This window comes from Sinohyriopsis cumingii, chromosome 14, assembly GCF_028554795.1.
Source record: "Sinohyriopsis cumingii isolate HCF-2022 chromosome 14, ASM2855479v2, whole genome shotgun sequence".
Lineage (NCBI taxonomy): Eukaryota > Metazoa > Mollusca > Bivalvia > Unionida > Unionidae > Sinohyriopsis > Sinohyriopsis cumingii.
In genome coordinates this window covers 1,958,179-1,973,636 of record NC_142974.1, presented here as the reverse complement: position 1 = coordinate 1,973,636, position 15,458 = coordinate 1,958,179, and the positions used below count along the sequence as shown (strand labels likewise).

Below are 15,458 nucleotides of genomic sequence, written 5' to 3'. Positions count from 1 at the left end.
ACATGATAGTGTTGTACATGGGCTTCTACATGATGGTGTTGTACATGGGCTTCTGCATGATAGTGTTGTACATGGGCTTCTCTTCTACATGATAGTGTTGTACATGGGCTTCTACATGATAGTGTTGTACATGGGCTTCTACATGATAGTGTTGTACATGGGCTTCTACATGATAGTGTTGTACATGGGCTTCTGCATGATAGTGTTGTACATGGGCTTCTACATGATAGTGTTGTACATGGGCTTCGACATGATAGTGTTGTACATGGGCTTCTACATGATAGTGTTGTACATGGGCTTCTGCATGATAGTGTTGTACATGGGCTTCTGCATGATAGTGTTGTACATGGGCTTCTCTTCTACATGATAGTGTTGTACATGGGCTTCTACATGATAGTGTTGTACATGGGCTTCTACATGATACTGTTGTATATGGGCTTCTCTTCTACATTATAGTGTTGGAAACATGTCAATTTTAGGGTCAAAAGGGCAAGTGCGGGTCTACACTCCACCATTACGACATTCTTACGAGACAAACGTAACACACACACACACACACACAAACACACACACACACATACACTTTTCCAGGTTCCAGAAAGAGTGGGAAAATGAACCCTCATTTTCCCAACCCATCTCGCTCTAGTTAGAAAAGTATCATACCATGACAGTAAGTACTTTTTATATAACCGTACACGTGATGTTTACTTGAATAAATGCGTAGCTCAGCATTGGAACTGTATGAATCAATCTTCAAACTTGATTCACGAATCACCTTGCCGTGCGAACTTAACTGTTGATAAGAAATTTTGCATTAAAATGTTATTAACTAAATAACCCTAACGAACTATAATTAGAAAGATAATGAAACAATTTAGGTATACAATACATTACAAAAATAGGTAACAAAAAAACACAACAAATTATATCGAACGTATATGGATATAAATAAAATGTATGTAGATGTCAATATTAAAGTAGTGCCACTACAGCAAATGGTAAACTTTCATTGGCGTATAATTACAATCAGTCAGTGGTGCTTGGTAAAATGTTCAAAAAAATGTTTGTCCTATATGTTTCTTGAGACAGATGTCTCGGTACCACAATAATGTATTATGGTTACCCCCGAATTAAGACTACATTGTCTATCGTACTTTTGACTACTTGAATGCCTTGCAGCATGGACAGTTAAAGGAAAAGGTGGATGTAAATTTACTAGATAGAAAACCCAAATCCTCAACAAATGTTGGACCCATACTTAGTTCATATTTCTTTGAAAGAAAATAGAAACTAACATAAAAGTTTACTAGTATATGAATGTTACATGATCAGTCAGCTTATGGTGTTCGATTTCTTTATCAAAAGGTGTATATATCGGGGAAGTTCCAATTGTCCATACCTTCATGTAGTAATCAGAAATAATCCATCATACCATTAGTTTATTCCTTCCCAGCATAATGATCACGAAAGAGGTTTTTTATTCAGGAAACGAACAAAACAAGTACTACCACAAGGCATTTTGCTATCACATCATTACGTTTTAAAGTCGAGTCCTCGAACACCGTATGTGCTTTACGTATTTGGAACCTCGTCAAGGCCAAAAGCATTCATAGGGGAATTGCATCTGCATTCCAACGTGCCTGGAACTTGGAAACAAGCGCCGCCCATATCTTTACATTTTCCCCTCATGTCTCCCCTGTCTAAACAACGGCTGAATCGGTAATAGCACTGTCGTCCGTGCGTTCCATCCACTAGGATCCATAATATCACAACAAATAGAAAGACAGCCACAAATGTTGACCTCATCTTGACTTTGATCTGAAATTTACATTTTTAATTGAAAGATTCGTAACTTTGCTTTCTTCGTGTCGCTTTAAATTAAAGGCCAGCTAAAGATCACCCGGTTTGAAGATCACCTAGCTGCATTCATCAAACTTCAAAAGTCCAAACAGTTTTGTTCAATTGAACATCTTTACTGAGACTATACGGAACTTTTCTTAAGTCATCCAACAACGTTTTGTCTGTCTGTCTTACTATATTTCTCAAGTCCTTCCGCAGAGATTCATTTGTCTTATAATTAGCTTTTCTTAAGACCCTTCTCAGAGAGTTATGTTTTCTAATTCGCTCTTAATTGTTGGTCCCTTCGTAAGTCTCTAATCAGTTACGTCTTTATATTCGTCTTTATAATGATCTTTGGGCCCCGAGTGGCCGAGTGGTCTAAAGCGCACTCCGTTACGGATCACTGCCATCTTACCTCTGTCTGCGTGTGATCGAGTCTCAGATTCAGCCAATGTGGGTATATGAGAAAGCTTGCCAGTAGCTTCTCGTGGGTCGGTGGTTCTTTCTGGGGTTTTCCCGGGTTCTTCCTCCACCATTAATACTGGCCGCCATGTATAGCCTATCGCGTGCTGAACAATGGCGTTAAACCCTACAACAACAACAACAATAATTCTCTTTTTAATATTTCATTATTTCTAACTAATACAGATTGGTACCTATAAATCATATGATGAAATTGATGGCCGATAGCTAACATTTTAGATTGTTGAAGGCTTTCTCGTTTAATATAACATACGCATAATTAGCTTCAACATAATTTCAATTTTAGTTTTGTAACACGTATATAATGATTGCAATGTATCTTGTGACCTGTGGCACACGACGTACACTTGCATTGGTTACAGTTAGATTGAAAATGTGGCTTAAAGTATGGATCTTGTAAACAAAAGAATGAGATTTTGAGAGCCGCTCACCATGGGTAAAACATATATATTTGAAAGTCAACAAAGGTTGAGAAGTTACTTATGGATGTGAAATTCTTGAATGAGGTTAGGCATCTGCAACCTCTTGGCCTCAAAAACTGTCAAACAATTAATTGTTTCTACATCTAATTTGTATGTACCTTTTTGCTTCACAAAAATAACCATATAAGTAAAAGCAGATTCCAAGAAAGAAAAACTTTGTTTTATTTACTTTCAGTGAATGACCATATTACCAATATTTTATTGTGGTTTTCCTGACACCTATATAGAACATTAAACTAAACTCTGCTCACTATCCATCTCATAAGGACGTTAAATTTGCAACTTTTTCAAATTGCTATAGAGTTCCAATGATTCATCATCTGACAGATTGGTACCTATAATTCAAATTGCTATAGAGTTCCAATGATTCATCATCTGACAGATTGGTACCTATAATTCAAAATGCTATAGTGTTCCAATAATTCATCATCTGACAGACTGGTACCTATAATTCAAATTGCTATAGCGTTCCAATTTTCATCATCTGACATATTGATCCCTATAATTCTAATTGCTATAGCGTTCCAATAATTCATTATCTGACAGATTGGTACCTATAATTCATCATCTGACAGACTGGTACCTATAATTCAAATTGCAATAGCGTTCCGATAATTCATCATCTGAAAGATTGGTACCTATTATTCATATGAGAAAATTGCTGACTTGTTATGTTTTTTATTCAGACCCCCATTTAGTATGATTTCACATTTCACAGAAAACTGTGCTGAAAACCTATGATACATCCTTAGATAACTAACTAACATTAGCCGGCTGCACCTTAGTGTCATTCACCTCTGGTCGTGACCTTGAACTCTTCAGAAATGTTTCAGATCCCCATATGAATTAGCACACACACACACACATAGAAATATACGTGTTTACTGACAATCTATATTCTATATTACAAGAAATAACTGATGACGTTTTAAGCATTACATTATCATTATCAGAAAGATGGTGATAAATAAGCAGAGACAGATATGCGGAAGGAATGACATAACATTTAACTGCTTTATCTGTCCTTTTATAACATTGCTCGTGTAGAACACCTAATGTATATCTACATAGTGTGGTTGCCTTTGTCCATCATTGATGGTAGAGGCATACCTGACTAATCTCATCTTTGTTTTAGGAAGCAATAAATAGGGTATTTACTGGTGTTTAGTTCAAGATTTGGGATATTTTTAGAAACTCCGAATCCTCTAGAAGCGAATTTGTTTATGAATGTAATGGGAAAATGACCTATATACTGTTTATCTTATTGTGTATTAACTCTTTAAGCAAATCTTGTTTACTTCAGATTTATTAATTCCATATCTTAGCGTCAGTCTTTGTGAAATCGAGTGTAAGTTGTGTTCATTTCGGATTTTAGAGGATTTATGTATTAAAGTATTCATTGAAATTGAAACGTGCTCTTTGACATTAAGACTAAATCACTGTTTTGGAATTTAAGGACATTCTGGATTATATCATTGCAATACATGAAGATATTGGCACATTAACAAATTCGTGGTTACTGGCATATCAGCACATTCAAGGTTGTACTCCATTCGTAAACCCATTTAAATTAATTACGAATACTCTATACTATTGGACTGGTGATAAAACTTGTAAAACTATTTGGGATTTAATTCACAACATTGTATGTTCCTTTTCAAATTTTCACTTTCTATTCCTGGTAACTAAATAATTTATTGCATTTTACAAAATTCTATGATTTTCAAACACGGCAAAATTTTATGAATATTCACTCACAGAAAACAAAAGTACAGTTCATACAACGTTTAACAAAATAATATATGCCATAACCGTAGCCATTGATTCTAAACAACGTGACCAACAGCTTGGAAGTAACGTATCCCTTGACCCTGGTCGTTGATCTTTAATCATTTAATCTTTTATTCTTTCATCTGACGACAAATTATTCATGAAACTAGGAGAATACAAAAATATAAAATAGTATTTTGTAATTTTCCATTGTGACCCTGATCACTAAACGTTTGCACCAGTATTTCTGCCAATGCCATATATGAGAAAATTTCTGCCAATGCCATGTATGAGAAAATGCCCAACTCAAAATATAAAAAGCTGAACATGAACTAACGTAGCTTAGATGGCATTGTCTTATCTTTAGTTACTACAGTTCTACCGGACTTCATTTTGAATATACACTGCTGAGTTTTCTTTGTCTTTTAATTTCTAATAGTCTTTTAGAAACTCAAAACAGAGCTGTATTAAAAGTCTTAGAAACTTCAAGCAGAGCTGTATCAAAAGTCTTAAAAACTTCCAGCAGAGCGGCATTAAAAGTCTTAGAAACTCAAAACAGAGCTGTATTAAAAGTCTTAAAAACTCCAAGCAGAGCTGTATTAAAAGTCTTAAAAACTCCAAGCAGAGCTGCATTAAAAGTCTTAAAAACTCCATGCAGAGCTGTATTAAAAGTCTTAAAAACTTCAAGCAGAGCTGTATTAAAAGTCTTAAAAACTTCAAGCAGAGCTCTATTAAAAGTCTTAAAAACTCCAAGCAGAGCTGCATTAAAAGTCTTAAAAACTCCAAGCAGAGCTGTATTAAAAGTCTTAAAAACTCCAAGCAGAGCTGTATTAAAAGTCTTAAAAACTTCAAGCAGAGCTGTATTAAAAGTCTTAAAAAACTCAAAACAGAGCTGTATTAAAAGTCTAAAAAAAATCAAAACAGAGCTGTATTAAAAGTCTTAAAAAAAACTCCAAGCAGAGCTGCATTAAAAGTCTTAAAACCTCCAAGCAGAGCTGTATTAAAAGTCTTAAAAACTCCAAGCAGAGCTGTATTAAAAGTCTTAGAAACTCAAAACAGAGCTGTATTAAAAGTCTTAAAAAAACTCCAAGCAGAGCTGTATTTAGAGTCTTAAAAACTCCAAGCAGAGCTGTATTAAAAGTCTTGGAAACTCAAAACAGAGCTGTATTAAAAGTCTTAAAAAAAACTCAAAACAGAACTGTATTAAAAGTCTTTAAAAAAAACTCCAAGCAGACCTGTATTTAGAGTCTTAAAAACTCCAAGCAGAGCTGCATTAAAAGTCTTAAAAACTTCAAACAGAGCTGTATTAAAAGTCTTAAAAACTTCATGCAGAGCTGTATTAAAAGTCTTAAAACTCCAAGCAGAGCTGCATTAAAAGTCTTAAAAACTCCAAGCAGAGCTGTATTAAAAGTCTTGGAAACTCAAAACAGAGCTGTATTAAAAGTCTTAAAAAAAACTCAAAACAGAACTGTATTAAAAGTCTTTAAAAAAAACTCCAAGCAGACCTGTATTTAGAGTCTTAAAAACTCCAAGCAGAGCTGCATTAAAAGTCTTAAAAACTTCAAACAGAGCTGTATTAAAAGTCTTAAAAACTTCATGCAGAGCTGTATTAAAAGTCTTAAAACTCCAAGCAGAGCTGCATTAAAAGTCTTAAAAACTCCATGCAGAGCTGTATTAAAAGTCCTAAAAACTCCAAGCAGAGCTGTATTAAAAGTCTTAAAAACTTCAAGCAGAGCTGTATTAAAAGTCTTAAAAAACTCAAAACAGAGCTGTATTAAAAGTCTTTTAAAAAAATCAAAACAGAGCTGTATTAAAAGTCTTAAAAAACTCCAAGCAGAGCTGTATTAAAAGTCTTAAAAACTTCAAGCAGAGCTGCATTAAACGTCTTAAAAACTCCAAGCAGAGCTGTATTAAAAGTCTTAGAAACTCCAAGCAGAGCTGCATTAAAAGTCTTAAAAACTTCAAGCAGAGCTGCATTAAAAGAATTAGAAACTCAAAACAGAGCTGTATTAAAAGTCTTAAAAAACTCAAAACAGAGCTGTATTAAACGTCTTAAAAACTCCAAGCAGAGCTGCATTAAAAGTCTTAAAAACTTCAAGCAGAGCTGCATTAAAAGTCTTAAAAACTCCAAGCAGAGCTGTATTAAAAGTCTTAGAAACTCAAAACAGAGCTATATTAAAAGTCTTAAAAAAACCTCAAAACAGAACTGTATTAAAAGTCTTAAAAATCTCCAAGCAGAGCTGTGTTAAAAGTCTTAAAAACTCCAAGCAGAGCTGCATTAAAAGTCTTAGAAACTCAAAACAGAGCTGTATTAGAAGTCTTAAAAAAAACTCAAAACAGAACTGTATTAAAAGTCTTAAAAAAACTCCAAGCTGAGCTGTATTAAAAGTCTTAAAAACTCCAAGCAGAGCTGTATTAAAAGTCTTAAGAACTCCAAGCAGAGCTGTATTAAAAGTCTTAAAAACTCCAAGCAGAGCTGCATTAAAAGTCCTAAAAATTTCAAACAGAGCTGTATTAAAAGTCTTAAAAACTTCAAGCAGAGCTGTATGAAAAGTCTTAAAAACTTCAAGCAGAGCTGTATTAAAAGTCTTAAAAACTTCAAGCAGAGCTGTATTAAAAGTCTTAAAAACTCCAAGCAGAGCTGCATTAAAAGTCTTAAAAACTCCATGCAGAGCTGTATTAAAAGTCTTAAAAACTTCAAGCAGAGCTGTATTAAATGTCTTAAAAACTTCAAGTAGAGCTGTATTAAAAGTCTTAAAAACTCCAAGCAGAGCTGCATTAAAAGTCTTAAAAACTCCAAGCAGAGCTGTATTAAAAGTCTTAACAACTCCAAGCAGAGCTGTATTAAAAGTCTTAAAAACTTCAAGCAGAGCTGTATTAAAAGTCTTAAAAAACTCAAAACAGAGCTGTATTAAAAGTCTTTTAAAAAAATAAAAACAGAGCTGTATTAAAAGCCTTAAAAAAACTCCAAGCAGAGCTGCATTAAAAGTCTTAAAACCTCCAAGCAGAGCTGTATTAAAAGTCTTAAAAACTCCAAGCAGAGCTGTATTAAAAGTTTTAGAAACTCAAAACAGAGCTGTATTAAAAGTCTTAAAAAAAACTCCAAGCAGAGCTGTATTCAGAGTCTTAAAAACTCCAAGCAGAGCTCCATTAAAAGTCTTAAAAACTCCAAGCAGAGATGTATTAAAAGTCTTGGAAACTCAAAACAGAGCTGTATTAAAAGTCTTAAAAAAAACTCAAAACAGAACTGTATTAAAAGTCTTTAAAAAAACTCCAAGCAGACCTGTATGAAAAGTCTTAAAAACTCCAAGCAGAGCTACATTAAAAGTCTTAAAAACTTCAAACAGAGCTGTATTAAAAGTCTTAAAAACTTCATGCAGAGCTGTATTAAAAGTCTTAAAACTCCAAGCAGAGCTGTATTAAAAGTTATGAAAACTCCAAGCAGAGCTGTATTAAAAGTCTTAAAAACTTCAAGCAGAGCTGCATTAAACGTCTTAAAAACTCCAAGCAGAGCTGTATTAAAAGTCTTAGAAACTCCAAGCAGAGCTGCATTAAAAGTCTTAAAAACTTCAAGCAGAGCTGCATTAAAAGTCTTAGAAACTCAAAACAGAGCTGTATTAAAAGTCTTGAAAAACTCAAAACAGAGCTGTATTAAACGTCTTTAAAACTCCAAGCAGAGCTGCATTAAAAGTCTTAAAAACTTCAAGCAGAGCTGCATTAAAAGTCTTAAAAACTCCAAGCAGAGCTGTATTAAAAGTCTTAGAAACACAAAACAGAGCTGTATTAAAAGTCTTTAAAAAAAACTCAAAACAGAACTGTATTAAAAGTCTTAAAAATCTCCAAGCAGAGCTGTATTAAAAGTCTTAAAAACTCCAAGCAGAGCTGTATTAAAAGTCTTAAAAACTCCAAGCAGAGCTGTATTAAAAGTCTTAAAAACTCCAAGCAGAGCTGCATTAAAAGTCTTAAAAGCTTCAAACAGAGCTGTATTAAAAGTCTTAAAAACTTCTAGCAGAGCTGTATTAAAAGTCTTAAAAACTTCAAGCAGAGCTGTATTAAAAGTCTTAAAAACTTCAAGCAGAGCTGTATTAAAAGTCTTAAAAACTCCAAGCAGAGCTGCATTAAAAGTCTTAAAAACTCCATGCAGAGCTGTATTAAAAGTCTTAAAAACTCCAAGCAGAGCTGTATTAAAAGTCTTAAAAATTTCAAGCAGAGCTGTATTAAAAGTCTTAAAAAATACTCAAAACAGAGCTGTATTAAAAGTCTTTTAAAAAAATCAGAACAGAGCTGTATTAAAACTCTTAAAAAAACTCCAAGCAGAGCTGCATTAAAAGTCTTAAAACCTCCAAGCAGAGCTGTATTAAAAGTCTTAAAAACTCCAAGCAGAGCTGTATTAAAAGTCTTAGAAACTCAAAACAGAGCTGTATTAAAAGTCTTTAAAAAACACTCCAAGCAGAGCTGTATTTAGAGTCTTAAAAACTCCAAGCAGAGCTGCATTAAAAGTCTTAAAACTCCAAGCAGAGCTGTATTAAAAGTCTTGGAAACTCAAAACAGAGCTGTATTAAAAGTCTTAAAAAACTCAAAACAGAACTGTATTAAAAGTCTTAAAAAAAACTCCAAGCAGACCTGTATTAAAAGTCTTAAAAACTCCAAGCAGAGCTGTATTTAGAGTCTTAAAAACTCCAAGCAGAGCTGCATTAAAAGTCTTAAAAACTTCAAACAGAGCTGTATTAAAAGTCTTAAAAACTTCATGCAGAGCTGTATTAAAAGTCTTAAAACTCCAAGCAGAGCTGCATTAAAAGTCTTAAAAACTCCATGCAGAGCTGTATTAAAAGTCTTAAAAACTCCATGCAGAGCTGTATTAAAAGTCTTAAAAACTTCAAGCAGAGCTGTATTAAAAGTCTTAAAAAACTCAAAACAGAGCTGTATTAAAAAAAACTTTTAAAAAAATCAAAACAGAGCTGTATTAAAAGTCTTAAAAAAACTCCAAGCACAGCTGCATTAAAAGTCTTAAAACCTCCAAGCAGAGCTGTATTAAAAGTCTTAAAAACTCCAAGCAGAGCTGTATTAAAAGTCTTAGAAACTCAAAACAGAGCTGTATTAAAAGTCTTAAAAAAAACTCCAAGCAGAGCTGTATTTAGAGTCTTAAAAACTCCAAGCAGAGCTGCATTAAAAGTCTTAAAAACTCCAAGCAGAGCTGTATTAAAAGTGTTGGAAACTCAAAATAGAGCTGTATTAAAAGTCTTAAAAAAAAAAAACTCCAAGCAGACCTGTATTAAAAGTCTTAAAAACTCCAAGCAGAGCTGCATTAAAAGTCTTAAAAACTCCAAGCAGAGCTGTATTTAGAGTCTTAAAAACTCCAAGCAGAGCTGCATTAAAAGTCTTAAAAACTTCTAACAGAGCTGTATTAAAAGTCTTAAAAACTTCAAGCAGAGCTGCATTAAAAGTCTTAAAAACTCCAAGCAGAGCGGCATTAAAAGTCTTAAAAACTCCAAGCAGAGCTGCATTAAAGTCTTAGAAACTCAACACAGAGCTGTATTAAAAGTCTTAAAAACTCCAAGCAGAGCTGTATTAAAAGTCTTAGAACAAGCAGAGCTGTATTAAAAGTCTTAGAAACTCAAAACAGAGCTGTATTAAAAGTCTTAAAAACTTCAAGCAGAGCTGCATTAAACGTCTTAAAAACTCCAAGCAGAGCTGTATTAAAAGTCTTAGAAACTCCAGGCAGAGCTGTATTTAGAGTCTTAAAAACTCCAAGCAAAGCTGCATTAAAAGTCTTTAAAAAAATAAAAACAGAGCTGTATTAAAAGTCTTAAAAACTCCAAGCAGAGCAGCATTAAAAGTCTTAAACACTTCAAGCAGAGCTGTATTAAAAGTCTTAAAAACTTCAAGCAGAGCTGTATTTAAAGGCTTAAAAAACTCCAAGCAGAGCTGTATTAAAAGTCTTAAAAACTCCAAGCAGAGCTGTATTAAAAGTCCTGAAAACTCCAAGCAGAGCTGTATTAAAAGTCTTAAAAACTTCAAGCAGAGCTGCATTAAACGTCTTAAAAACTCCAAGCAGAGCTGTATTAAAAGTCTTAGAAACTCCAAGCAGAGCTGCATTAAAAGTCTTAAAAACTTCAAGCAGAGCTGCATTAAAAGTCTTAGAAACTCAAAACAGAGCTGTATTAAAAGTCTTAAAAAACTCAAAACAGAGCTGTATTAAACGTCTTAAAAACTCCAAGCAGAGCTGCATTAAAAGTCTTAAAAACTTCAAGCAGAGCTGCATTAAAAGTCTTAAAAACTCCAAGCAGAGCTGTATTAAAAGTCTTAGAAACTCAAAACAGAGCTGTATTAAAAGTCTTTAAAAAAACCTCAAAACAGAACTGTATTAAAAGTCTTAAAAACTCCAAGCAGAGCTGTATTAAAAGTCTTAAAAACTCCAAGCAGAGCTGCATTAAATGTCTTAGAAACTCAAAACAGAGCTGTATTACAAGTCTTAAAAAAACTCAAAACAGAACTGTATTAAAAGTCTTAAAAAAAGCTCCAAGCTGAGCTGTATTAAAAGTCTTAAAAACTCCAAGCAGAGCTGTATTTAGAGTCTTAAAAACTCCAAGCAGAGCTGCATTAAAAGTCTTAAAAACTTCAAGCAGAGCTGTATTAAAAGTCTTAAAAACTTCAAGCAGAGCTGTATTAAAAGTCTTAAAAACTTCAAGCAGAGCTGTATTAAAAGTCTTAAAAACTTCTAGCAGAGCTGTATTAAAAGTCTTAAAAACTTCAAGCAGAGCTGTATTACAAGTCTTAAAAACTTCAAGCAGAGCTGTATTAAAAGTCTTAAAAACTTCAAGCAGAGCTGTATTAAAAGTCTTAAAAACTTCAAGCAGAGCTGTATTAAAAGTCTTAAAAACTTCTAGCAGAGCTGTATTTAGAGTCTTAAAAACTTCAAGCAGAGCTGTATTACAAGTCTTAAAAACTTCAAGCAGAGCTGTATTAAAAGTCTTAAAAACTTCAAGCAGAGCTGTATTAAAAGTCTTAAAAACTTCAAGCAGAGCTGTATTAAAAGTCTTAAAAACTTCAAGCAGAGCTGTATTAAAAGTCTTAAAAACTCCAAGCAGAGCTGCATTAAAAGTCTTAGAAACTCAAAACAGAGCTGTATTAAAACTCTTAAAAAACTCAAAACAGAGCTGTATTCAAAGTCTTAAAAACTCCAAGCAGAGCTGCATTAAAAGTCTTAAAAACTTCAAGCAGAGCTGCATTAAAAGTCTTAAAAACTCCAAGCAGAGCTGTATTAAAAGCCTTAGAAACTCAATATCGGCTCTGTATTAAAAGTCTTAAAAAAAACTCAAAACAGAGCTGTATTAAGAGTCTTAAAAACTCCAAGCAGAGCTGTATTAAAAGTCTTAAAACTCCAAGCAGAGCTGTATTAAAAGTCTGAAAAATTCAAAACAGAGCTGTATTAAAAGTCTTAAAAACTCCAAGCAGAGCTGTATTAAAAGTCTTTGAAACTCCAAACAGAGCTGTATTTAAAGTCTTTACACATTTAGGTCCCTTTTAATGCTGTAACAAACTTCTGTTGAAAGATGAGGTTATAAATTCATGTCACACATAAATATAAAGATCTCTTAGATTTTTTTGCAGTCATGTGACTTGTCCCTTGAAGACTGGTAATATATTCATTGATCAAAGTTTTTGTAATCATGTGGGTTTTTTCTTGAGGACTGGTTATAAATTGTTTGATAAAAAGTTCTGGTCTTCTAAAAAAGATCAATGTATCACCAATCTTTCCTTATTTTGTGAGTGTTGAAATAATTATTAATTTCTTACAATTTAGTTGAAATCAGACTTAGTTTCGTAAAAAATTAGTCAATGTTAGTTTGTTTACCACTGATAATAGAAATCTGAAACTCTGTTATTCGAGATATGAAACTCTGTTATTCGAGATATGAAACTCTGTTATTCGAGATATGATAACGATATTTATTGGCCTCCTCCCTAGCTCAGAGGAAACTATATACGTAGGTTTGCTTTTGGCAGTGTTTTAAAGATTATTTTAATTCTTTACGTAATTCGTAATTAATTTTGATATTTTCAGTACTTCACAAACAAATAATAGAAATACGTACAATATTATGATCAATAAACCCTCATGAGTTCAATGAATGATCCTCATCATACTGAAATTATTGATTGTGTGACTGATATGAATGGGCTATTTGCTGTCGTTAATTACTTAGTTATACAACTATTGTATATAATACCAAAAACAATGACTTGCCATCATCATCGTCATAATCTTCGTCATCATCATCAGAAGAAAAAGTGGTTGTTGTTTTTGTTGTTGATGATGATTAATGATCATCATCATCATGAAGATGCTGCTGCTGCTGATGATGATGATTGTAATCATCGTCATGATGATGATGATGATGATGATGATGATGATGATGATGATTGTAATCATCGTCATGATGATGATGATGATGATGATGATGATGATGATGATGATGATGATTGTAATCATCGTCATGATGATAATGATGATCTTATTCATCATGATCATGATGAAGGTAGTGGTTGTTTTATTGGAGTTGGTGGTTGCGACGAGACTGGAGATGACAACTACGACGTAAATGATGATGAAAATCGTGATTGCATGATGTAGTAGTTCTAGTATTAGTGATAACTGTGTTGGTTTCACATAGTGAGAAACAAAGTAAGATACGAATGTATATAGATAATTAGGATAATTGCCGTAAAGTAGATACAACCATCTACAGTATTGAATTATATAATGCATCAAAGATAAAATACCTTTTTCTTTCAGTTTCTCTACATGAAAAGGAAATGCCTATGTAAACTAATGGTTTGTCTATTCTACAGAAGTAAACAAATATCCATGATTTTCAGAGAGAGAGAGAGAGAGAGAGAGAGAGAGAGAGAGAGAGAGAGAGAGAGAGAGAGAAAGAGAGAGAGAGAGAGATGGAGAGAGAGCGATTACCTGATATATCGTCCGACAAAGTAATGACAATATCACGTGGCGAGTGGATCAACCTTCTGCATATAAACTCTGACCTGAGCAACTATTCTAAAACTTGTGACCTAACAACCAGTTTCTTGTTTTACATCTGACGCACTTGGATTAGATGAGACGTTGAAATGTATATTAAATTTGCTAGCATGTTGTTGACAGTACTTCCCTCCGTTGGCAGTAGGGCAAAGTGTCAAATGTAGAGTGGAGCGTTAGAGTGGAGTCAGGAATGGAGTCTAGAGTGGAGTCTGGTGTCTGGTGTCTGTGGTGTGTTAATCTAGATGAAATTACAGCGTTCGTTTGTTGTCATTTGCATGTTTTTATGTCTGAGTTTGTAATTATAACGCGTTCAAAATCCCCAAATAAGACCGTAAAGAAAGAAAGAAATTCCTATCACAGGTAAAAACGTATGAAGAATTTTTCACAGTATTTGCCGTGAACGTATTTCTATTTCTTCAGACCATAATGTTTTCAATGTCATCTTTGCCATATTCCACCAGCGTAAAATAATACGTCGGTGATGGTTAGGTGTAAGAAATTACCAAAACGCTGACGTGGATTTCCTGCATATTATATTGTTGATATAAAGCAAATTGATATACCAGTATCCCATGGCGCAATAATACGAAGATATAAACATTCTTGCAACTGTGTGATGTTGATTAGAGCAGTGATGAATTGCCACTCATTATTCAGTAGTGACTTATGAAAATAAGTAAAAAGTATGAATAATCCCCGTTTTCTAAATGGATTTAATATTGTACACAATTTCGTCCCCACCCCAATGCATAAGGGACAAAATACGCAAAAATCTGGAGTGAGAGAGAAAAAAAATTAGGACTGGATGAAAACATTAAAATTGAACTTAAGCAAGTAACCTAAAAGAATATGGTTTGTCGTAACGGAATGTGTACACTTTCCTTGGGATTTATCTACAGTGTTTATATAATCAATGATACAATGTTGCAGTTGCCTGTCGAAAAATGTATTGTTTACAAGGCACACATTTTGTAATGTATTTAATGCTTTATTGTTGTTGTAGTCATTCTTTCTTAAACCTATTTTAATGTTCTAAAAATTGATTACTATTAATTAAATATGAAACTGTCCCCAGGCCGCCTCTCTCTCTCTCTCTCTCTCTCTCCCTCTCTTGACCATCGTAGCAAGATACAGGCGAAAATCCATGAAAGACGATCGTAAAAGATCGTCACTTGGATTTTTGCTTGTGTAACACGACGCTGTCTCTGGATCTGTGAATGATGGTAAAAATTGAGTCAAACCGACCAGTGAGAGAGAGAGAGAGAGAGAGAGAGAGAGAGAGTGAAACAATATTAAGTTCGGTTGTAATGTTAATTAATGGAGAATAATAACTTAGATCAACTTTAAATATATCGTACAGTTTAATTGCCTCTTGTTCGTTCGTTATTTCGCTTAGTTTCTACGCCTTTGTATATTCTGAGATTTTCAGTAAGAAAGTTTTACGTAAAATTTTAAAAACATTTTATTTCTTACAAGGATGCATTTCTTATTCTGAATCAATAATAATATACAATGTTTATACTTTTAATGACTTTCAATTTTTCAATTTTAAAACAAGCCTACTTTCGTTTCGTTTTCCGTGCTGGTAAAAGTTAATATCAGCAGTTAGAGCCTTTTACTGTCAGAAACTAAACTGTAGCGCATTATGTTAGCATCTTTTATCAACATGATGCGTGGCAAAAGCTAATGTTACAGCGAATTACCCCCCAAAAATACCACATACTTTTACTATAATACTTTAATGGAGAAAACTAAGCACATTGTGCTATGTCATTTTGCATGTTGAAATGAAACGGTGCATTAACATATTTAGAAATGTGTGAAGGAAACCGTAATTACTGTCA

The 15,458-nt window shown here is 33.5% G+C and overlaps 1 long non-coding RNA gene across 1 annotated transcript; it reads right to left on the bottom strand.

Moving 5' to 3' along the window:
• Positions 1–923: 923 nt before the first annotated feature.
• On the bottom strand, positions 924–13,760 carry LOC149783088 (uncharacterized). The gene is made up of 2 exons (XR_016413988.1): positions 13,546–13,760; positions 924–1,818 (listed from the first exon to the last, which is right to left on the bottom strand). It is a non-coding gene; the product is annotated as an uncharacterized LOC149783088 (long non-coding RNA).
• Positions 13,761–15,458: the final 1,698 nt, after the last annotated feature.